At 34.5% G+C, this 27,223-nt stretch overlaps 1 protein-coding gene across 1 annotated transcript in view; it reads right to left on the reverse strand.

The window, feature by feature from the left end:
* LOC133323726 (uncharacterized) overlaps positions 1–27,223 on the reverse strand; it is a gene marked incomplete at its 5' end in the record, with an annotated part of 83,525 nt that overhangs the window by 25,420 nt on the left and 30,882 nt on the right. The gene's annotated exons all lie outside the window — the stretch shown is intronic.

Here is a 27,223-nt window from a genome sequence, read left to right on the forward strand (position 1 = left end):
TTATGCCGTTATTGCGTTTTAATGAAATTGGTACAGATTTCATAAAAAAATTAAATTGACATGCAATTGTAAGGATAGATATCTACATTATACCCAAAGTGGTGAAGGGTATCATATAGCCGGCCCAGTCCAACTTGACTACATTCCTTGCTAGTTTATTTTTAAATCAGTATCAATACAAACTTGTTTAAAGTTGTCTTTAATCCATTTTAAAATTCGATATATGAAGCTTCCATATTTTATTTTATCTTTTAAATATTTAAAAGCTGCATATAAATCTGATTTGTTCAAAGCAAATTTGTCTCAAGTCATTCTAAATAACTTTTCTGCCATAATCTATATTGTATTTATTTAAATTATGCAGAATATAAGTGTTAAATTCGTAATGGTTTTTTACATAATCACCATATGAAAATCTTTCAAAATCCTCAACACAATCCTCCGAATGACCCGTCTACTACTTTTTCTAATTTTTTATGCGTTCATTTTTCTTAGCCATGTCTGTGCTTCCTTTTTTGATATTTTTCCTTTGATTTCTTGGTTCATTGTGCCATCGTGTGGCGTCAAAGCATTCTAACGAAGATAAATAGTTGAACTTTTCGTTGCCAAATTTAGTGGAAAATTGAAAAAAGCTGTTTAAATGTGTGTATTTATCTAATGTTTGAGATTTCGGTATTGGCTGACTGGGGTTGGGCATGAGTTCAAAGCCGCAGAAAAAAATAAACTCTTTTTTTCCAAATGTTGGCAATGCCATGATATGCCACACAATTTGAGATTTTGTTTTCTCGAAATACATATGCGATTTATAAACAGCCATAACAAATTTATTATAAACATTTTTCATTTTAAGAAATTGCCATTTCAAAAATTGTTTACAACAGCAGCAACAGCAGCTATGTGGGCAAAAAGGAGAATTTCAATCGATGGAAATTGTATATCCCTAGACAAGTCATGTTTATGTAGACTTGGATATTGTTTATATGTGTGGGCATAAAGATTGATTAAATTTCCAAGAGCAGCAGCAAAAAAAGGATAATGAACTTTGAATATAAATAGAATGTTAATATGTGTGTGTGTTGTCAGTTCTGTGTGCAAGAGAGTGTAAATTGAATTATGATTTTAAAATGGAAAATACAAAATAAAATCACAAACTTCTAAATTATATTATGATTATTTCTAGTTTTTATACCCTTCACCACACTGTGGTACAGGGTATTATGTCTTTGTGCATATGTTTGTAACAGGCAAAAGGAAACGAGATAGACACATGGTTCCTTTTGAGAATATGCATAGAATAACTTTCTAAGTCGATTTATGCATGTCCGTCCGTCCGTCCGTCTGTCTGTCCATGTTAAATTGTAAACAAAGTACAGGTCGCATTTATGATCCGAATTGGATGAAATTTGGCATAGGTCACTTATTCGGCCCAAGGACGAACCCTATTGAAATTGGGAAAAATCGGTTCAGATTTAGCTATAGCTCCCATATATATATTTAACCGATTTAATGTAAACTGTCCCTATATATCTTTCGATTTGCACGAAATTTGGTACAGCCTAATCATTTAGGTCTAGAATGATGTCTGCCAAGTTTCATGAAAATCGGTCCAGATTTAGATATAGCTCCCATATATAGTTTCGTCCGATTTCATGTAAATGGTGCACCAAAGTCCCTATATATCTTTCGATTTGCACCAAATTTGGCATAAAGTACTGAATTGAGCCTAGAATTATGTCTGCCAAGTTTCGTGAAAATCGGTCCAGATTTAGATATACCTCCCATATATAGTTTCGTCCGATTTTCACATTTCGATTTTCACATATTTTAGTTCATCCAATTTCATGTTAATTGTTCTGTTTAATATACCCATAGTGGTGAAGGGTATAATATAGTCGGCCCCGTCCGTCTTTACTACTTTCCTTACTGGTTTTAATTGAATTTAATTTCGGTTCTATATGAGACATTTAAAACCGAAAGATTCAAAACGATATGGTGATATGACAAATGGACTTTGTTTTTGCTGATGGAATACGTCTAGGAGATATGTGGAGAATACGTCTTGGGGTTATGAGGATTCAACAAAACGGTGTAACATGCCACAAATATTGCTTGATTATAAGCCACCTAATTTCTAGTCGTGGCGATATAAAGCTTTTGCTGTAAAAAAAAATAAATTACTATTGAAATCACGAAATGGATAAACCCGTACGTAAATTTAGGCGGGACCTTTATATATGATCGACCTAAAATTATAATTCAAATAGTCAGGACCTCTGGTGATTGCATCGATAAACGGATGTTCCAATCCTGGATCCTAAACCAGAAAAGATTTATAAATTCAATAAAAACCGAAAACGCCCTGCAATGCCTCACATTCAATATTTAATAAAGATTAAAATGCCAACGCGAGAGAAAAAAAGAACAGCAACAATAAACAATCCTTTTTAATGCAATCGCCTTTAAGCTTTTAAAAGCCAACAACATAATTCCATTTAACACAATTTTTCTAATCCCAAGCTAAGGATTTAACATTTGACGAGGCACCAGCGAAACTAAAGCCGTAGCGAAAAAAATCCCAAGCGAGATGACCAACAATAAAACGTGTGATCCAAAGCAGATGTGTGATATAAAAATCAGCACTGTTTTTTATAATTATTCATATAGTATTTTTACGGACTAGTTTTTTTTATTTCTCTCACTCTCTCTATTTCTTCTTTTCTACCCGGTCAAATGGCATAGAATAACAAGCACAAATGTCTGTATTTTTTATAATTAAAAAACTAGAGAGAAAAATATTATTTTAGTACTACAACGTGTAGCGCCACAAAAAAGAAAAAAAAAATACTGCATATCTAAAACACAATACCACGCTTAAATGGAAAACCGCAAAAGTTCATGGTGCACATTGTTATACAAAGTACTGTTAACCGCATTTGAAGAGTTTGTATTATTATTTCGAGCTTTTTTTTTTTTTTGTATGAACTACTGCTACCATCACTACCGTTCAGCTGGCAGTGGTAAAGCTGCGCAGCAAATTGTGGCACCAGTGAATATGCGGTTGAGTACACGGCTACGTATGAGTGATTTGCATACAATAATTAAATATGTGGTATACGCAACCGTCGTCTTCGTATGAAATGTTCATAAAATGATTGTTGAAAAGGGAGTAGCATGTAAATAAAATGTAATTAAAATATTAAAGAATTGCATTGTTATATGTTATTATTCTATTTAAAATTGTAGTATTTTCGAAATTCTGAGCACAATTTTTTAATTTGTAGTATTAGTTGTAAAGGGTGGGTATATAAATTGTTGGACAAAATTGTGCATTGCATTTGTATTTTCCTTATATGGAAATACATTTTAATAAATTTATTCGTAATTAAAACAACATTATCGGCTCCAGGTATATACACAGGCGTCCAAAACAAAAACAGCTAATATTGGAAAGATAATAAATGCCGTATTAAAAAATAGTATATAACATTGAAATGCGTAACAATAATTTGTAGATAATAATAAAAAATTTCTCATACAAAATTCAAAACTGTAATTTAAAAAAATGTGAGTTTCAGAACCTACTGCCAGGCTGTGCCAGATAACATTTTAATGGTTATACTACCAATGGACGCCTTGATATGTTCTCTTTCCAGAAGATTGCGACAGTTCATAAAATTAGTCGTTGAAACTTGTTTTTAACAATTTAATAAACAGCAAGTGAAAAGGCGTTAAGCTCGGCCGGACCGAACTTTGGATACCCTCCACCATAGATATACTGACAGGTACTTGGAATGAAAATAGGGAACATACCAAAAAGTGGTCCTATACCGACATTTCTACAAACCAATTATGTAAACCATAATGCTCACCAAATAAAAATTTCGACAATTTTTAGTGGATATTTATACCCTCACACTTTGATGCTGTGAAAATGCGCCTAATCGAAATATTGGTTCTAGAACAAATGTTTATTTGGACCAAACCCATTTTAGAAAATTTGGATTTCATCTAAACTTTGCACATGTTATTATTTCATCCAAACTTAGTTCAAGTTCGAAGATGAGGAATATCGGTCCACTACTTTTGGGACCTCCCACACTAAATGGTGAAAATAGTGTCAAAAACGGTTCGAACGGACTATCCCATTTGAACCAAACTTTGTACAACTTATTATCTTAACCAAGCCTAGATCAAGTAGGAAGATGGGACCCATTGGCCTACTCCTTCAGTTACCTTCCTCAAAAAAGCTCAAAATTTTCAATATTTATATATCCAATACCAGGCGGATGGAATGTGCGATTTGAACCAAAATTTGCACAACCTATTATCTTAAAAAAACTTAGATCAAGTAGGAAGATGTGACCCATTGGTCCACTCCTTCTGGTACCTTATATATATACATATATATATATATATATATCGGTAGGTATCATATGGGGGCTAGACCTAAATGTGGACTATAGTTTATTATCGAATTTTACATTCTCAATATCGAACGCAGTTGAAATGATATCATTATATGAGGGCTATGCCTAATTAATGATCGGTATATGTAAATTTTGAACCAAATATTTTAATTGTTTATCTCAATTCTTTTCTTCAGGAGGTATCACTATATTAAGGAGATGCCTAAATGTCTGCCGATATATTTCATTATCGTCATGTTTGAGTTTTTTTATCACAATATCTTTAGAAAGCGGAATGCTTACAACAGATGGCTAAATAGCCTTTGTAGGGTAAAAATTGACTATTCCCCGTAACGACTACCCAATCCCAACACACAAAACAAATCAGATATCAATTTTAATATAAAAAGGGGGTTATATTGGGACTACTCCTAAAAGGGGGTGAATATTAATACTTTTTGGAAGGGATATTTGTTACCATATAATACTACTACAATTCTTTTCTTCAGGAGGTATCACTATATTAAGGAGATGCCTAAATGTCTGCCGATATATTTCATTATCGTCATGTTTGAGTTTTTTTATCACAATATCTTTAGAAAGCGGAATGCTTACAACAGATGGCTAAATAGCCTTTGTAGGGTAAAAATTGACTATTCCCCGTAACGACTACCCAATCCCAACACACGAAACAAATCAGATATCAATTTTAATATAAAAAGGGGGTTATATTGGGACTACTCCTAAAAGGGGGTGAATATTAATACTTTTTGGAAGGGATATTTGTTACCATATAATACTACTACAATTCTTTTCTTCAGGAGGTATCACTATATTAAGGAGATGCCTAAAAGTCTGCCGATATATTTCATTATCGTCATGTTTGAGTTTTTTTAGAAGGCGGAATGCTTACAACAGATGGCTAAATAGCCTTTGTAGGGTAAAAATTGACTATTCCCCGTAACGACTACCCAATCCCAACACACGAAACAAATCAGATATCAATTTTAATATAAAAAGGGGGTTATATTGGGACTACTCCTAAAAGGGGGTGAATATTAATACTTTTTGGAAGGGATATTTGTTACCATATAATACTACTACAAAATACCAAATTTCTGCCATTTCGGCTGAAAACCGCGCTCAATAGCTCCAAAATACCGAAAATATGAGTGTGCACTTATATGGGGGCTACCCGAAAAAATTGACCTATATATATATATATATATATATGGAGAGATTTGGTACCCAATAAGAAGCCAATGTACCGAATTCGGTTGAAAAACACGCTCAAGAACCCCAAAATAGCGAAATTTGGGGCGTACCCTTATATGGGAGCTATGCCTAAACGTGGACCGATAAAGCCCATTTTCGAACTTGACCTGCCTCGTTTAGAGGCTAGAGTGATTACAACAGACGGACAACAAAATAAGAATTTCAAGGACTGTAAAGTTGTTCATTAAAATAAAAGAGGCAGACTTCTTACTAGTGTACAGGTATGTTAAAAACCTTGATTGACTTTTATATTAATGTAGTGGCGAGTCTCTTGTATTGAATTCTCAAAGTACTTCTCAGTGATGATCTAACCTAAATGGAGTCGAACACCTGCTATCAATAAACTAATTATAATCTGAATATGTAAAATGTATTTCCAGTTTCAATACGGTAGCAAATTTCGTTCTTTCTGTGCCTTCCCATTGATATACTTCTATTCCGATACCTACTTTTATTTTATGTTTCTGTAATGACAAAACTATATCATAATTGCATGTAAGTTCCCTAATTCTTACTGCTAGACTTATATCCAGATAAGTTTTTTTAACTTAACATTTGTTCACTGCTTTGTTTTGCACGATAAATCGTATCTACTTTCCATTTTTTTTACAAATTCACTGCCAGAGCTATTCCAGGATTTAACGGTAATAACTTGGTAAGTTCTTTACTTTATTGCAGGTATTACCAAAGATTCTTCATCATCTTGCATTTAGCCCATATAAGTGTAAAAGAAAAAGTGTGTTTTGTGTGTGCGCATTTGGTAATATATAAATTCTCTCTTACTCTTACTTCTACTACTGTAAGATAGTTGTTCATATTCCATTTAATAAATGTAGATGTATATTATGTTTGCGGAGTTAGGGATGGAAGACACAGTGAACTACTGTTGTTAAAAATTTCAACCAAGAATGTATACCTGTGCAAAAATTGTAAAATTGCAAAGAGAATTTCAACAAACAATTTACAACTCTATAATACAGTGATATTTGAACTATAGTGTTAAAAATGTCTGTGCCAAAAGCTGTCCGATACCTGGAGGTTCCTTATGTCTTAACTTTTAAATGTATGCATTTTAACAGTCTATCAAAATTTGCCTCACAGTTAAGAATCTCAGCAAGTGTTGTAAGGGTTTTATAGCTATGTGCGGCCCAATAGTGTGTAACGCCCCGAAATATTAGTTCCAGCTCACCTTTTAGGATATAATATCTCGACTAGCTGAGTCGATTTAGAAATGTGTGTCCGTCCGACTGTAAATTATAATTTTTTAACGTGATGCAGTCCACAGTTATGTATGTTTTTCTGGTCGCTTTGGAGGCCACAACATCATGAAATTGTACATGGGGAAGGGGATGTAGCCAAAGAATAAGCATTACTGTTTTGATTAAGACCTTAATGGGTCAAACGGATCCACAATTTTGTTTTGTGAAAAATAAAAAAATTGTATTTAAAATGAAGTTCCGGTTATGGTCATGGATGATGCTTAAAATTTTCGGTGATGATCAGATGATATTTAGAGAATGGAATGGACTGAAAACTTTATTTTTGTATGTAGAAACCCAACTGATTAAAAAAGTTCTTTTGATAATGGTCGTTCAATAGTCAGCGGGACAAATGAAGCAATGACAAAATTCTCACTCCTGGAAAAGAAGATTCGGAAAATTTGTCAGGGTAAGAAAGAGGAGCTGTTGACGTCTAATTGTTCAATCGGATGCAAATATTGCCCAGGCATCCTTACTGGGTTATACAAAAAATCATAGGAAATCAGCAATATCAAGTCAATTGGAAAGAATGAGATTGCTTAGCAGACTATAGAGACATTGTTAGTTTCACACGACTTTCAATAAAGAGCGGATCAGACTGGTTACCAAGAATGAGTCTTCCACAGCGACTAACATGTATCCAAAGCTGAATTCTTCAGAGTAGAAATCACACACACATTCTTTCAAGTAAGACATACTTATACATACTGTAAACAAAGTCCATTGGATGAAATTTGGCACAGGTCACTTATTCGGCCCAAGGACGAACCCTATTGAAATAGGGAAGAATCGGTTCAAATTTAGATATAGCTCCCATATATAGTTTCGTCCGATTTGAGGTAAATGGTGCACCAAAGTCCATATATATTTTTCGATTTGCACGAAATTTTGCATAGCGCATAGAACTAAGTCTAGAACGATATGTGTTAAATTTCGTGAAAATCGGTTCAGATTTAGATATAGCTCCCAAATATATTTTCGTCCGATTTTAGGTAAATAGTGCACCAAAGTCCCTATATATCCTTCGATTTGCACGCATAGCGTGCTGAAATGAGTTTAGAATGATGTGTGGTAAGATTAGGATCGGTTCAGATTTCTATATAGCTCTCACATATTTATATATATTCATCCGATTTTACATAAATGTCTCTCCAAGCTCCTAATGTTTGTCCGAATAACACGAAATTTTGAACAATGTATCAAATTGAGACTTGAATGACGTTATTGCGTTTTGTTGAAATTGGTGCAGATGCTGCCAAAATTCCACATGTGTATCGAAAGGGTGTCTGATTGAAAAAAAAAATTATCAGTGCGGCATACCGAATAGCTTGTATCAATTTTTGCTATAAAACGCTTTCCATAAATTTGTCCTATAGTACACAGACGACTCTAAATCTGCCCGATTGAAATTAAATTTATCATAGGTTGCCGAAAGACATGCGTATGTTCCTTCGAAGGAACATTGACATGCAAATGTAAGGATACGTATGCGCAATATACCCAAAGTGTTGAAGGGTATCATAAAGTCGGCCCAGTCCGACTTTACTACTTTGCTTACTGGGTTTCTAAAGGAATTGTGAGTAGGACAAAATGGTTGATTCTCTTTAGTTAGAAAATCTCCGTACAAAATATAAATATTTGTCATTAGAAATAATTTCAGTACGTTTTGTTCCTATCCTATTGATTCCTTGGTGTGTCAATTACTTAAAATCAATTTATAATATAAGGGAGCTGTATTTAAATCTCAACCGATTTGCACCAAACTTGTCACACCTCATTCTGGACTAAATTCAGTACGCTATGCCAAATTTCGTGCATATCGAGAGATATATTCGGACTTTGGTGCACCATTTATATTAAATCGAACGCAAATATATATGGGAGCTATATCTAAATCTTGACCGATCTTCACGAAACTTGACAGACATCACTCTAGGCTAAATTCAGTATATTATGCCAAATTTCGTGCAAATCGCAAGATATATGTGGACTTTGGTGCACCATTTACATGAAATCGGACGAAACTATCTATGGGAGCTATATCTAAATCTGGACCGATTTTCTCGAAACTTGGCAGACATCACTCTAGGCTCAATTCAGTACGTTATACCAAATTTCGTGCAAATCGAAGGATATATAGGGACTTTGGTGCACCATTTACATGAAATCGGAGCTATATCTAAATCTGGACCGATTTTCTCGAAACTTGGCAGACATCACTCTAGGCTCAATTCAGTACGTTATACCAAATTTCGTGCAAATCGAAAGATATATAGGGACTTTGGTGCACCATTTACATGAAATCGGACAAAACTTTATATGGGAGCTATATCTAAATCTGGACCGATTTTCACGAAACTTGGCAGACATCATTCTAGACCTAAATGATTAGGCTGTCCCAAATTTCCCAAAATATAGGGACTGTTTACATTAAATCGGTTAAATATATATATATGGGAGCTATATCTAAATCTGAACCGATTTTTCCCAATTTCAATAGGGTTCGTCCTTGGGCCGAATAAGTGACCTATGCCAAATGTCATCCAATTCGGATTATAAATGCGACCTGTACTTTGTTTACAATTCAACATGGCCAGACAGACAGACGGACGGACGGACATGCATAAATCGACTTAGAAAGTGATTCTATGCGTATTCTCAAAAGGAACCATGGGTCTATCTCGATTATTTTTGCCTGTTACAAACATATGCACAAAGACATAATACCCTGTACCACAGTGTGGTGAAAGGTATACAAATTTATGGAATTGAAAAACGCGAATTTTATTGTAAATGTAACCTACCATACCATTCTTTTGCAACGGGAAATTCTAATAAGCCAGGTCTAAAAATTAGTATATATCGGAAATGTTCTGCAAAAAATTAGTTTACCCAACTATGTCTATGTCTGTGTATGTGGGACTATCCAAATACCTACACAAGTTGGGACCTTTATTTAGCCTAATCTACCGATATTTATAGTTTGATTAAAAGCGTGTCCAAACTCGTCAAAATACCGAATGACCCAACTTAACACCTTTTTAAATTAATTTTTTATTCCACAGCTGTTGTTTATCCACAATTGTATTTTATACCCAACATGTTCGGTTTAAATCCCAATCTACATTTGTTTTTGATTTGATTGTCCATCACGGAGCATAAATCTATCAACAGGATCTCAGATCAATTTTATTTCAGTAAACAGGAGAAACTCAGTTTTTTCGATTTAATATGTCTACCACCACCCTTCATCATCAGTAATACTACGTGTTAAACTACAAATAGATTACTTCTGGTTCATGAGTCAATTGCAAATATAATTGTTCATATCGCACACAAAAATATCCTTTACCCAACTATCACACCAACACTATATTACCATTGACCACTGGTGAATATGTGTGTGTTTGCGTATTTGTGTTTACATTTTCACTGTTTTCTTTTTTGTTCATTTCATTTACACTTTCGATTTTCCAACTCATCAACAGTCAGAAACGATCAAAGTAAAAGTCATTTCAGATTTTATGCTGATAAATTACTTTTTTGATTGCATTATGTCTAACAGCACGAGCAACAACAAAAACAACACCTAAAAATGTAAGAGAGTAAAAAAAAGGTGGATTGAAAAATGAAAGAACATGCAAGCGATGCGGAACTACAATCCCCAATAGTAATTTCCTTGACAGAGGAATAAAAAAAAAATAGGGTCAGTGCTCCTCGTTGGGCCATATAATGGCTATGGAACACCACACGGCAGTAGTAGTGACGAAATGGTTTGATGTTTTAATGCAAGGAGACCTGAAGTTGAATTCATCATCACAACAACAAGAAACCAAAAAGTGAAAACATCAAATGCTGCTATTCAGATTATAAACGGAAAGTGTTAGTGGTAGATGTGGAGATGTGTGTGTGTGTGTACTCGTATGCATGTTCCCACCTGAACAATATACTACACACTTTTACAGTTCTAGGCATGACTTCCTCCTGTTCAGGACTCACTTAAATGTTTTTACCTTCATGTTTGTATGTGTGTGTTTTTCTTTCACATTTCTCTGCGTTTTTGTTGCTTTTGAAGCTACCCAACCATCCAGCCAGCCAGCCAAGCCAAGCCATTTATTGTGATGGCATATTGGTCGTTTGGGTGTTTGTCGTGCTGTTGCATACATTTCACTTGAATTATTTTTTATAACTTCTGGGAACACGGTTAGAAAGAACTCTGAGTGATTTTGGTCACGTTAAACGCAATAACTAAGTTCACTACATGCATACATACATGTGTGGATAGGTGTGCATGCATAAAGGTAGTTTTATGGTTTTACAGTAATAATGCTCAAGAAGACGGAAATGAATGGAGGCAGTAATTAAGAAGTTGTAATTGCAAAAATTTATGAAGTTGTTGAAAAATTAAATGTTCGAAGTTGGAGTGCTAGAAATTAACTTGAAACCCATATTAAAGCGTATGTTTTTTCAGAAAGGGTTACATTTACAATATCCTGGGGTGAACAACTGGAAGAGCAGATTCACAGGATTTTAGCAAGAATAATCCAGAATAATCTCTCAATAAGAAATTGTGGAGGAAACCTAATCAAGGAAACAGCTTTATTGGAGTTCAAATGGGGGACTATGTTTACACTTGAATCAATATTTAGAGGAAATAATTTGTAGCCAATGATTACTTAAAATTTCCTGAACAACCGAAAATTGGGGGAAATGCCTCTAAGGGCCAAATATGATACATTGTTTCTACAAGAACGTTATAAAGCCAATTCTAAAATTCGCGTATTTAGTGTGGTCAACATGAGAGGATAAAAAATTTAATGTAAGATCCCTACAGATAGTCTATAGATAGGGTTCGACCTTGGGCCTAACAAATGAACTGTGTCAAATTTCATTCAAATCGGATTGTAAATGCGACCTGTATTTTGTTTACAATTTAACACCAACAGACGGACGGATATGCATAGAATCGACTTAGAAAGTGTTTCTATGCATATTCTCAAAACAATAAAAATGTGGATATTAAACCAGCGTCGAAAGACGTGTAAAATGGGTTCAGAATCAGATACAACTGTCGTATAAAGGGTTATCTCTTCCGTGGTTTCATAAGTATGGGACTGGAATTCGACATTTGTCAAATAAAAGTTTCTTTTCGATTGAAAGTCTGACATTGACGAGAATGGATCGCTTAATTATCTCACAATGCATAAAAATGATTAAAACCTTAATAAAAGTTGTGATCCTGCCACAGTCACACAGACCCAAATTTATCGATCCCTCGTCTTGCAATTAGAACTACAACTACATAAATATAAAGTCCAGCTTGCGTAAAATTGAAACAGTCAGCTGGTTTCAGTTTGTAGACAAGTCGAAATTGTACTTGAAAAACAGACGGTGCTCCATATTTTTTCTTGAGTGATGAAGATCTCAATCGGAAGGTGTACTAGTAAACAATATTGGTGTTTTAGTGGTTCGGGGGGTGGTATCACTAAACGGATAATTTTTACTGCTACCATTCCACAACTCAAAGTAACAAATTGCAACCCATTAGGTAGAACATTTCCACAAAACCATTAAAATTTCAAATATTGGCGGTACCGAAATATAAACCAATATTGACAAGTAGTAGGTAGATTTGTCATTTTGCAACCGATACTATTTTTTTTATTTGGTCAGATATAGAAGCTATATATAAATCTGAACCGATTTCATGAAGCTTAACACACATCATTCTAGACCTAATTAATTACGCTGTGCTAAATTTCGTGCAAATCGAAAGATATATAGGAGCTTTGGTGCACCAAATACATTAAATCGGACGAAAATATTTATGGGAGCTATATCTAAATCTGAAACGATTTTCAGGAAACTTAACACCCAAAATTATAGGCCTAATTCATTACGCTGTGCCAAATTGCGTGCAAATCGAGAGATATATAGCGATTTTGGTGCGCCATTTACATTAAATCGGACGAAAACATATATGGGAGCTATATCTAAATCTGAACCGATTTTCAGGAAACTTAACACACATCATTATAGGCCTAATCCATTACGCTGTGGCAAATTTCGTGCAATTCTAGAGATATATAGGGGCATTGGTACACCACTTACATTAAATCGGACGAAAATATATACGGGAGCTATATCTAAATCTGGACCGATTTTCAGGAATCTTAACACACATCATTCTAGGCCTAATACATTACGCTGTGCCAAATTTCGTGCAAATCGAGAGATATATATGGGGACTTTCGTGCACCGTTTACATTCATTTGAACGAATATATATGGGAGCTATATCTAAATCTGAACCGATTTTCAGGAAACTTAACACACATCATTCTTGACATAATTCATTACGCTGTGCCAAATTTCGTGCAAATCGAAATATATATAGTAACTTTGGTGCACCATTTACATTAAATCGGACGAAAATATATATGGGATATATATATATATATATATATATATATCTAAATATCTAAATCTGAACCGATTTTTCCCAATTTCAATAGAGTTCGTCCTTGAGCCAAATAAGTGACCTGTGCCAAATTTCATCCAAATCGGATCATAAATGCGACCTGTACTGTGTTTACAATTTAACACCAACAGACAGACAGACGGACGGATGGACATGCATAAATCGACTCAGAAAGGGATTTTATGCATATTCTCAAAAGGAACCATGCAGAAAGGCATAATACCCTGTACCACAGTGTGGTGAAGGGTATAAACACAGTTTCGAGAAAAAATGCGTTTAAAGTTTGAGGAGCACTCTTGCCGTCGCTTGATTCTGACACAATAGATCGGCTATATCTTCAAGAGTTCTTGAAATTTTCACATTATCAAGGGTTCTCCAAATCATGTGCCGATCGACAGGAAATTGGGGACAACATAGCTCCCATATATGTATGCCGTCCGATATGTATGCCGATCCGAGCAGCGTTCACCAAACAGGCACCCATGGGCGCTTTGAGAGATTACTAATAAAATCAAAGTCCCAATCGCCACCACACCGCCCGCGGGCGCTTTTTGTTGCACGCAGTTTTATTGAATAAACGACAGCTCACCACTCTAATTCCACCACCAAGTAGTTGCTTGTTAGTAAACAACGTACGAACAAATTAGTCTCGTATTATTAAGCTCGTATGATCAATTGATGAAGAAGGTTGTGTTGTCCCTTGTTTCTTAAATAAGCACGAAAAATGATCACCACGGGCCTTGACTGTGTGACAAACACAATCAAAGACAATGCATATGTGGTGGTTGGTTAAACCTGGTATAGAGTCCAAATGCAGCTCGTAGCTTAATATTGACAACAAGTTTTCCCTTTCAAGAATTGCCTAACAAAACTGACTAATATTTCGCATATGAAACGTTCAGAGGGATGAATTAAAAACCTTTAAATTTTACGCAATTGAGAGGATCTGATCCAATAACCAAATTATTTTCTGTAATAATATTTCAACATTAAGGGCGTTGACAAAATCAAAATGGATATAAGCAAGAGGTTGTAAATATGAGGCAATTATCAGTAAATCAGTTTAAACTTGGTAGCTGTGCATGCTATCACATAGTCAACCTCGTCCGACTATATAAATTATTTTGGTTTTAAAGGGGTTTTTTATCTTTATGGTGAAGGATGTAAAAAGCCTATCCATACGTCTTATTTCGTTGTTATTCTTTTCTTATTCAAAGTTGATTTTTATTTCATCATTGCCTCTTTATTATCTTCAATTATTTGCATTTAAAAGTAATCAATCAATATAAAGTTGGGTGAGTAGCACCTTTTTTTACATTTATTGTCTGGCCAAACAATAACAGCAAGCACATGTTATTACCCTTCTTATCCTTTGTTTATTGTTAATATTTTTCTTATAGATCAATTTCAATCCTTTAGACCATCAATCAAGTAATAACCAAAAAAAATCCATTGTCAATATTTACCTAAGGAAAAAAATTCCTTTAGAAAGGTGTATAATCCAAAGTTTTGAATTGTATATCAAGTTATAAAAAGTCCAAATATTCATACCTTAAACTAAATTGAAGATGCTGACACATTCAAGTAAATATTTGTGACTTTAACTGCAGCGTGTGGAGTATCCAAACGACCCAGTAAAAAAAGCAAACCATGGGAAACTTCATATATCTAAATGTGAAAAGGTTGATATACCCTTCACATAAGCACACACACACTCACACACCAATATAAATCTTTTTTTGATAAAAATGTCTAAGAGGTTGAGTGGTTTTGGTAAAAGAGAGCTTGACTGTATGAATGAATGAATGGATGGTTGGTTGGTAGGATGAATAGTGGGATGGATGGTTGGATGTGTGGGAGTATGTTTTGTGGGTTGAGGTTATAATGTCCTCCTTATTCCGGTGTGATGTGTGAACAAAACAAACCAAAGAAAAAAATATATTATCATATTATGATGTTTGCTATGTGAGTCTGATTCATTCATGTTCAAGTGTATTTGTTTGCGTAACACTTTGATGAATGATGTGTGATATTTTGGTGTGGAAGAGTGAACATTATTTAAGAAAAAGTGTGGAAGAAATCGAAAAAAAAAACGCACACACATACACCCGCAAGCAGAAAGCACTGAGCTTGGTGTGGCATAGGGAAATCCATATTTTATTCTCACATAATTTTAACCTATTTTTTTCGTTCGTTTTTCTGGTTGTATATATTGCAGTAAATTTATTTTATAATTTATTTATACACATTTGAAATGTGTAGTCATGAAAAGAGCAGAAGAAGACGAAAGAAAAACAAAACTTATTTGGCCCTTATGTGTATTTGGATATTTTATAGGCCATGAGTTTTTATTTTTACATTACTTTTTCAAACTGAAAGTAGGTTTTTGGGTCTGAATTTTTTTACTCCCTCCCTTAACATTAAAAAAAAAATGTTGTTTGTTATATCAATATTTCTTTAATCTTTTTTGTATAGTTTATAAAATGTGTGTGTGTATGTTTGAAATACATTCGATGGACTCTTTTACATATTTATCTCCTCCGATGGTTAGGCTTTTTTTGATTGCCTCTAAGTTTAACGATAACAAATATATTTGTTGTAATCCTTCCCCTGGCTTCTATTTTTCAATAACCAATTTCCGGTATCATGAATGCATGATCATGAGTATACATCATAAAATGAAATATGGTCTGTGAAGATTTTGTTGGTAGCTAAGTTATGGTGATGTATGATTTGAATAAAGATGAAAACTAATTAAAACCAGTGAGCGGAGCAGTATAGTCGAACGGGACCGACCATATAATACCCTACACCACTTCCACGAAAATCTAACTTTGCGTTATTTGCACCCTCTTGGAACCTAACTAAAGGTCAACATATATTACTAATATTCAGTATACGAGGGTCCAGATTCTCTTCTCTTTTTGGGTGTAGGTCCTTCAGGGGCAAATATATACGCCATAGAATACAAATTTGGTCATTTTTCACACAAAAGTCAGGGTCAATTTGACCCGCTAAATATTGACCAATCTTTATCAAAACAGGCATGCTTATTCTTTGGCCCGACAATCTTCTCCATGCGAAAATTCGTTGTTTGGGCCATAATTTCGGCCTCTGGAGCGAGCAGAAAATCAAACAAAAATAAAGTATTTGGTCCATTTCATCCCCTAAATATTAACTCATATTTTTCAAAGCAATAGGGATCTTCATTGGCCAGAACCCATTCTACATGCAAAATTTCGTGAAGATTGGTCTAAAACTGTGGCCTGTATCGTGTTTACAAATTATAATGGACAGACGGACGGACACACATGTCTAAATCGACCCGGCTAGTCGAGATATGACGATTGGTATACTTAGAGGTGGGTCTAGGACCAATATTTCGCAGCGTTACAAACTTTTGGGGCTGCACAAAGCTATAATACCCTGACAACAGGGTATAATGAATATTATGGGATTGTCGACAGATATAAAAACCTGATATATACTAGGCCTGCTAAGAAGGTTTTTTGTTCTCTGTTATGGGCAATATTTTCACCATGATCCGATAGCTTTCTATCTTTGAACTTAATCAGAATTTTGAGGAGTTATTAAATGTATTGTATATTTTCCCTTTTTAAAATGCATTTTTTTTATTTTTTTATTTGCATTCCGCTAAAGATTTCAGAAATATAACACACTAAAAGCAAAAGCTTCTTTCTGTATAGTACATGCATGCAAAAAATCCTCTTTTTATTTTTTCCCCCACTGCGTTTTTTGCGCATTCCGCTAAAGATTTCAGAAATATAACACACTAAAAGCAAAAGCTTCTTTCTGTATAGTACATGCAAGCAAAAATCCTCTTAGGTAGCCACATTTTGCATAACCATACAAACTAAAATGTATGCCTAAAACATGTCCTTCGTTTCATATTCAGATAAAAACCAACAGCGACGAATAAAAAAATCCTCCAGTAAACAACGTTCAAAAAAATTGAATTGAAAGGGAAGTTTTAAGGCTGTGTGAGTGCTATGACGGGTTTTTTCGAGGGTAGCAATATTTTCCCTATTTGAGCGGTAGATAGAGTTAGGACAAATACTGTGCATGGCAAAATCCAATGGAATTACATGGTACAGCACCTACAGTTAACTGCCTGGTACATAGTAGAATGAAAATCTATTTATGTTGTTTTCAAATGGAAATAGGCTAGCTAACAAATGTATGGATGTGTATGTGTGCATATACATATGTGTGAGCTAACATGCATCTATGTATGATGGTAGAGTTTTTTGTTTAACAAAAAAAAAAAAAAAAAAAAAAAACAAACAAATCTGCGATCGTAGGAAAATTTAATATATGTACGGTATGCTGAATATTAGAGTGAAACGGATAAATCGTTTCGTATTGACGCTTTTTCACCTTCGCGGTATCGTCCCTTAATAAATTTCGTAGATTTTTAGTAATAGATTTTATTTAAAAATATATATTTTTTCAATGACTTCCACAGCTATACGAATAGACTTTTAAACAATATTTTATTAAGGACCATCAGGGTTATAGACGTAGATTTTTGAAAAATATTTTCAAGACTAAATACTATTTTCTCAAGGACTATAAGTCTAAACAACCGTGTTTTGAAATATAAGACCTCTATGCGCGGACTTTTTTTTATAAAAAACTATATGTCATGGACTAAAATACCTATTAGCCAATATTTTTTAACGGTTATAAGAACTCTAAAAAAGTAGTTTTAAACAAATATTTAGTCAAGAATTTTAAGACCTCTAAGTGTTCGGTTTTTGAAGAGCTATAAGACCTTTATGCGTGTAGAGCTATAAGTGTGGATTCATTAAAGAATATTTTTCTCGAGAACTATGTTATCGATTAGCTTAGATTTTTGAAATAAAACCTCAAAGAGATTATTTTTAGAGGGCTGTAAGGCCTCTGAACGTGGCTTTTTAAATAATATTTTTTTTATGGAATAACTGATTTCTTAGTTAAGATTTTAAAGAATATTTTGTCAAGGACTATAAAACGTCTAAGTGATAATTTAGGTCTTTAAGCGTCGCATTTTTTAAATATTTTTTAAGGGCTATAAGACTTCAAAGCAGTCATGTTTTGGACTTTTTTTAATTATATGTCATTGACTAAAATACCTCTAAGCCAAATTTTTTGAAGGCTATAGGACCTCTAAACAAGAAATTTGTTAAAAAATGTGTTAATGGTGTTCGGGTTTTAAAGAGTTATAAGACCTCTATGGGTGAAATTGTTTAAGAATATTTTTCTCGAAGACTATCAGAGCTATATGCATAGATTTTTAAGAATATTTTCTCAAGGACTAACAGCCGAGAATTATTTAAATAATATTTTTTCAAACACTATCACGACAATAGGCGTGGATTTTTAAAGAATATTTTATTCAAGGACTATAACAGCTTTAGGCGTGCATTTTTAAAGAATATTTTTCCGGGGACTATAACAGCTACAGGCGTGCATTTTTTAACGAATATTTTTCCCAATGAATTTCACAACTATAGGTGTGGATTTTTAAATGCTCATTTTCTCAATGTAGGCGTTGATGTTTTAAAGAATAATTTTCTCAAGGACTATAAGACCTCGAAAAAGAATATTTTGTCAACTACTTTAGGATCTTTTATTGTGATTTTTTTTAATAATATCGTTTAAAGTTTATAAGACTTCAGTGTGTGGATTTTTTGGAAGAATATAGAAGCCTAAGCTTAGATTTGTTAAAGAATATTTGCAAGGACTATTGATTTCTAAGTGTGGATATTTTAAGGAATATTTTCGTGAATTTTTAAGTAAATATTTTTTTGCAATGGCTATAGAACTCTAACCGTGAATTTTCCATTCCAGTTGCTTGGAGGGTGACACACATCTATTCAGAAAATGATCAAAATAGGCCCTACATGAAGTCCAGTCGCATTTTAGTTATTTTGAAGGTTAATCGAATTTCGACACCGGAATTCGTTGTTATCGTAGCATGGAATTATTCAATGTATGTCTATGTTTGTATATGGCCCATATACGAAGAAGGATTCGCATGATATTCGGGATTTTGAAGGAATGAAAAAAAATATGAAATAAAAGCCAGTTTTTATTTTCATAAAACACCTGACCAAAAAAGCCCAACAACAAAGTATCAATGATTAAAAAACTTTTCGCCGGAAATTTTTATTATAGATCCATGTTGTTAATAGTCTATAGACAAGTCCTACATAATTTAATCAGAAAATAAAAACCTAAACCTAAGTATTTCCATAAGAGACCTTAAATATCTTTTATATCAAAAAGGTCTTCTGTAGGACTTGTCTTTTTATTAATTTAAGCGAGTGAATATTATAAACAAGACCCCCTATTTCCACACTCTCACACACACACACCATAGCTGTAGGATCTTTGGCTGTCGTTTCTTCAATCAAAAACACTTCATGTGTGAAACACTTTTCACATGCGATTTGTGTTGAAAAGCGACAAGAGACATTATTTAAAGGTGACATGGTGCAAATAAACGAACACACTCTCGCACTGCACACACATACACGCATATACGAAGGAACCCCTCATATAAACATCTTTTGCATTCGTGGCAAAGGAATACAAAACATGCAAGAACCGAAACGGTACTTCACACCGACAGCAACAATACAAGTCGCCAATATCAGCATCCATACTAACAACAACAACAACAAAAAAGTGTAAAAGTGGAATGCCGACTTGTAACAGGATAATATAGAAACGTTTTCACACCAAACTAAAAAGAACGAACAAATTTGAACAATAGAAAAAGCATCCACAAAGCCAAACAATAGAAGCGCCCATATGTCCACGATACACGTGTAAGTGTGTGTGTATGTGTGTGGGTGTATTTTGTTTTGTTTACTAATACACAACGCGATGCGCAGTGACGATGATGATGATGTTCAGACACAAAAGAACGACAAGTGTGAACCTCTATTTAAATTTTTTCTTTGCCACCAGGAATGCTACCATCCATGACAGAAATTTACTCCTGCTTTATAGATGTTAACAAAAGGACAAGAATGACAATAAAACACCAACACACACATTGACATTATTGCTCAAGAACACAACCAATACGAAAAATATAAAATATTTGCAGACTACCATAAATGACATGCTATATAAACGGGTTAAGAAACTATAGTTGCAGTTGTCGTATGTTGGAAAATATTTTTCAAGGCCAAATTCATGGATGTGAATATAAAACGAACTTCTTTCACAAGATATTAAATATTATTGATGTAATGTGTTCAGTCGTCTGTGATAAGGGATGAGACACTTTTAAGTATAGTCTACAGTAAAATAGTTTGGGAATCTTAGGTAACAGTAAGTAAGGTATATAAGAATGTATCGGTTCAAATTTAGATATAGCTCCCATATATATTTTCGTCCGATTTAAGGTAAATGGTGCACCAAAGTACATAAATATCTTCCAATTTTCCCGAAATTTGGCACGGTGAACTCAATTGAGTCTAGAATGATGTGTGTCAAGTGTCCTGAAAATCGGTCCAAATTTAGATATAGCTCCCATATATATTTTCTTCCGATTTCATGTAAATGGTGCACCAAAGTCCCTATATACCTTTCGATTTGCACGAAATTCGACATAGCGTAATGAATTAGGTCTAGAATGATGTGTGTTAAGATTCCTGAAAACCCGTCCAGATTTATTATAGCTTCAATATATATTTTCTTCCGATTTTATGGAAATTGTGCATTTGTGTGTCCGATTGCCACTCAATTCAGCTTGAGCCCGGCTGGGTGTTGAACCCTGGTTCCCTTGGCATCTGTTGATGTCCGGCGCCTTAGCGTTCAAAGCCAACTCCTTATCTTCTTAAGGTTGCACAATATGCAGTTGCATACCATTGAAGAAAAATATTGTAGTCTGTATGGAAAAGAAGTCCGTCACTACAAGAAAAATCTGCGCTGGAAAGGAATATTCTGGTGTGATGCCAAATGTCCGAACCTTGACACGGTTGAATTTAATTCGTGGATGCAATTTCGCAAACAATAGTCGACATAAATACAACTAATCAAGTAAATACATTTGTAAGCCACATTGTCCAATATGCCTGATGAGCCGCTTAACCAACGGCGAAACGCGTCGCATAGTGGTGGGAATGTAGTATCTCTCTGGCTTTCCTTTTCATTGCAACTCCGATCATGTAGCTCATCTCGAAAGAGAAATTAATAAGAAAGCTCCCATATATATTTTCTTCCGATTTTATGTAAATGGTGCACCAAAGTCCCTACATATCTTTCGATTTGCACGAAATTTGGCATAGCGTAATGAATTAGGTCTAGAATGATGTGTGTTAAGTTTTCTGAAAATCGGTCCAGTTTTAGATATAGCTCCCATATATATTTTCTGCCGATTTTATGGAAATTTTGCACTTGTGTGTTTGATTGCCACACAATTTTGTACAATGAATTGTAGTTAATGTCTGCCAAGTCTCATTGAAATCGGTTCAAATTTTGCACAACATGCTTCAACAAGGTGGGTCCAATCGGCACAAAATATTGCACTACGTACGGAAGTTACTATGACATAAGAAGCAACCCTATATCTGACCAAATGAAAATTTTAGTATAGGTGACAGAATGACATGTTTTTGGATCAATTTTCATGTTAATGGTCCTTCAAAAATTCGACGTCTGTTAGGATTCATCTGTTGAATATGCCAAAGTGGTGAAGGGTATCATATAGTCGGTTCCGTCCGACTTTACTACATCCCTTACTGGTTTTGGGTTGTGATGGGATGGGAAATCTCCCAAAAAATATTGTCATTATTGGTCGATTTTTTTCGGGTTGCCTCAATACAAGAGGACCTCCTAAATAGTGAGTTTGGGAACACAACATATTTCCAATTCCAGTTCCGACCAAGTTCTCAATGATACATTCTCAAAATGTACCAATGAATCTTCCTCTCGAAGATCCTTTCTCGAAGTCCTTTTAGTACATTTATAAACTCCAATAGTGATCCATTGTCCTTGCTTATTTGACAATCTGACACGAAACAGGAATTTTCTACACTCTGCCTGCATTTATTTGCTCTTTACCTCCGTAGAAGTAAATAGTCATATTATTAACCAATAGTTCCTGAAAAAAGGTGATATGATCTATGTTACACGCATTTTCCATACAGACTACAATTACATTTTTCGAGCAAATGTGCTTTTGGGATTTTGGATATTATATCCAACTCTTTGGCAAAAATAGTCAATATAGGCCATGCTAGAAGAAGCTGAAGTGATCGTAATATGATATTTGAAGATCTCAGAAGTTTTTGTGTCTATTTTAGAAGGTCCTCATTTTTTTAACAAAAATGTTAGTTCGCTTTTTTAACATTTTTAATATAGGTCCGCGCATTTTACTTACACTTAAGGTCATCGATCAAAGGGTTTGTAATTTGGCACTTATGGTTCTCAATGTATAATAGTGTTGCTTGAATAGCGGTCATACTTCAATTCTGACCCACTATAGGTAGCTCGCATTCAATGTCGCTGCGATTTAGTGTTTCTTCATCCTAAAACAGTTAAAGAAATTCACCTTCTTCAAGAGTGGTCACTCTAATATTAACACTTATGGACTTCTACTTATCTTCTACATACCAGATGCCATACATGCAATTCAGGAAACACTTGGTATAAAGTGAAAAAATCGTGTACACATTCCCCATTTTTACAAAAGACACAAACTCGGAATTATGAAAAAAGAAACTTGTGGAAAAACTACAACAAAACACTACCATAACTCCTCCGTATATGCAACAACAATAACAATCTGGTCAGGTCGAAATGATTCCTGTGCAGGTGTCAAATGCTAAGCGTAACGTAAAAGGCGTTGAAACACAATTTGTGCATGTGAAAAGTCACGTCACCGGCGTCTAAGTCAGATTAGAGAACTTTTTTTTTGGCCTTTCGAAAAGAAATACGTTTTCAAACAAACATTCAGAAGCACACACACACAATCAAACGTGCCCACCTACAAAATAGAAGTATAACTTCAAGATACTTTAACATTGCCATATAACATCATATGCAATAATACTATCCATGATGAAAACGGATGTTGGAAATTTTTCCAACATACCATAACGCCCCACATTACCTGTGAAGATTCTTAAGAGAGCTAACTATTTTTCGATTTTGGCTTTAGATCCAGTTCTGTTTTTGAAGGAAGTATCTATCCTTTTATTTGTTCTATCCGGTTTATTTGTGGAGGCGAAGAAGTGGAGAAGTTTTACTAGCAATTTGTATGGCGACAAGGACGACGACGATGGTGGTGGTGTTGGTGGTTTTGGCGATGTTGTCACCATGAGTTAAGTTTCCCTTGGGGCTACTTGTCGTAAGGATAATAGGACACTTGAAACATGTTGTCCTTTTCTGCACTGCATCTTCGCCAAAAGCGAAGCGTAGTGCACGGCATCTTAATCCTTGAGAAGGTAATAGGCAATGAACAAATAATACCAAAGATGGTGTGGTAAGATGTGGAATGTAAAGATCTATGTTTTGTTTGGCCTTTTGTATTCGGCCATAGACTCTATAGACGTTGGTGTTGAAATGCCTTTAGTGGTGGTGGTCAACACCTAGTATTTATATCGATTACTTAACAAACGGAGCTTGTATTTCGAAAAGTTTTTTCTGTTTGTTTCCTTTCATTCTCTTGTGTTCAATGAAGTTCTTCAAGGGCGTTGTCATCGATAATAATTCAAATCTCAAGTTAAATGATGCAATCCTATTGAGTGGGTTTAGTTAAAAAGGCAAAAAAAAAAGTTTTTCTCTCTTTGTGATTCCATGTTTAAAGGATAAGAAAGGATTACTACGGTACGAGGCAATAGTTGAAAGTTAAATTAAAATATCCCAGAAATCTGATTAGTTAGGCATCTCTTTAGGCATTTACGTTTATGTCTGTGCAGGAAATTAGTTTGCAAAGTGATGGGTGTGAAATTTAATGGAGATTTTTTTTGCCATGGAAGGAAGATAAAGAACTATTAATTATCGCAGACTCAATGCATTGTAATTGAATGTTAATGAGTTTTTTTTTCAAATGATTTGTGCAATATTGAAATTTGTTCATTTTGGAAAATTGATAAAAGACTAGAATTTTCTACACTATGTTTCTGTAGTTGGGAACCTAGGTTACCCAGAGGATAAATATATTTCGAATATAATTTCTAATGTCTTGTCTTGATAAAAAATACGGGTCGCGAACTATTTATTTTTATTAATTTCTCTTTCGAGATGAGCTACATGATCGGAGTTGCAATGAAAAGGAAAGCCAGAGAGATACTACATTCCCACCACTATGCGACGCGTTTCGCCGTTGGTTAAGCGGCTCATCAGGCATATTGGGCAATGTGGCTTACAAATGTCTTTATTTGATACGTTGTATTTATGTCGACTATTGTTGCGAAATTGCATCTATGAATTAAATTCAACAGTGTCAAGGTTCGGACATTTGGCATCACACCAGAATATTCCTTTCCAGCGCAGATTTTTCTTGTAGTGACGGACTTCTTTTCCATACAGACTACAATATTTTTCTTCAATGGTATGCAACTGCATATTGTGCAACCTTAGGAAGGAAGGCGGCTTTAAAGGCTAAGTCGCCGGACAACAATCAACAGATGCCATGGGAACCAGGGTTCAAATCCCAGCCCAGCTACAAACTCATGGGGCCACCCAGCCGGGCTCATGGGTGGCCCCATGAGTTTGTAGCGCCTTTCAGCATACCGATCGCCATATCTCGACTAGCTGAGCCGATCTAGAAATGAGCGACCGTCTGTCCATTATAATTCGAAAACACGATACATGCCACAGTTATGGACTAATCGTCACGAAGACTCTTATTGTTTTTGGTAATGATCGGTTAATGTTTAAAGGATGAAATTTTTGTTTTCTGGTTGCTCCAGAGGCCACAATTATGAGCAGAACCCAAACGAAATTTTACACAGTTTTGATAAAGATTTGAAATTTTGTATTTTATTGCGTATATATTTACTCTGAAGCACACAGAGCGGATATGTTGACAGTATATCCAAGAAAGTGACTAACCTTTAAATGTATACCAATTATGTAGTTATATGTACTCGGATGTGAAAGTTATATGTAAATGTCTACAGGGATGTACCTGTTATAAAATTTTTATACTCTTCACCACACTGTGGTACAGGGTATTATGTCTTCGTACATATCCTTGTAACAGCAAAAGGAAGCGAGATAGACACATGGTTCCTTTTGAGAATATGCATAGAATCACTTTCTAAGTCGATTTATGCATGTCTGTCCGTATGTCCATGTTAAAGTGTAAACAAAGTCCAGGTCGCATTGATGATCTGAATTGGATGGAATTTGGCATAGGTCATTTATTTGGACAAACCTTATTGAAATTGAAAAATCGGTTCAGATTTAGATATAGCTCCCATGTATTTTTGTCCGATTTAAAGTAAATGGTGTACCCAAGTCCCTATATATCTTTCGATTTGCAGTAAATTTGGCATAGCGTACTGAATAAAGTCTAGAACGGTGTGTGTTAAGTTTCGTGAGAATCGGTTCAGATTTATATATAGCTCCCATATTTATTTTCGTGTTTTAAGTTTCGTGAAAATCGGTTCAGATTTATATATAGCTCCCATATATATTTGCGTCCGATTTAATGTAAATGGTGCACCAAAGTCCATATATACCCTTCGATTTGCACGAAATTTGACCCCAGCGTAATGAATTAGGTCAACAATGGTTTGTGTTAAGTTTCCTGAAAATCGGTTCAGATTTAGATATAGCTCCCATATATATGGTCGTCCGATTTAATGTAAATGGTGTACCAAAGTCACAATATATCTTTCGATTTGCACAAAATTGGGCATGTCGTACTGAATTAAGTCTAGAATAATGTGTGCTAAGTTTCGTGGAAATCGGTTCTGATTTAGATGTATCTCCTATATATTTTTTCTTCCGATTTTTTTGTAAATTGTGCACCAAAGAAGCAAAGATTGTCAGATTGCCACAAAATTTTGTATAATGAACTGACGTTAATATAAATTAATCTCTGGCAAGTTTGGTTGAAATCGGTTCAGATTTAGATATAGGTGCACTAATATCTAAATCTGAACCGAAACCCCTCAAAATACCGAAAACTGGGAGGTACTGTTCTATTACAACTATACCATAACAAGGATACATTTGCCCCATTTGCAATACCAAAAATTCTAGGAGTAATATCAATGTCAGTGCAAAATTATTAAAGCTCAATCTTGAATATTGTGAACTCTATGGTGATTTCAACTGACAGACAGACATTGCTAAATCGACATAAGAAATATAAAATTCTATGATATAGCTGAGGATGTTTATAAAAAATATATCAAAATACTCGCTTTTACCTACGAAGATTCTCCACAACATTTTCTTAAAAGTCGATGCTTATTCCCGTTGAAATTCCGTCAAATTTTGAAGGACTATAGAATACAAAAATTATCTTAAAAAAATGGAACTTCTGGTCCTGAATTGAAAAAATCTTTTACCAATCCATTCTAATGACCCTGAAGGTTCCTTAAAGAAATCTGTTAAAAATCATTTCATATATTTTTCTGAAAAATGCTTATGACACTGAAAAATCAGTAGGACAATTAAAAAACAAAAACAAATATTTATAAAATTTCCGTCTTGTAACATGGAAATTAAAGTATGTATCCGGAGCCTAATTTTTTGTTTTCAGCTAATCGGTTCCCATAATATTGGCATTGAAGCCCTTTGGTATTTAGATTTTTCTATCTACGA

Source organism: Musca vetustissima, unplaced genomic scaffold (genome assembly GCF_032173495.1).
Source record: "Musca vetustissima isolate MV318-11 ecotype Yass unplaced genomic scaffold, APGP_CSIRO_Mvet_v1 utg104951, whole genome shotgun sequence".
Classification (NCBI taxonomy): domain Eukaryota; kingdom Metazoa; phylum Arthropoda; class Insecta; order Diptera; family Muscidae; genus Musca; species Musca vetustissima.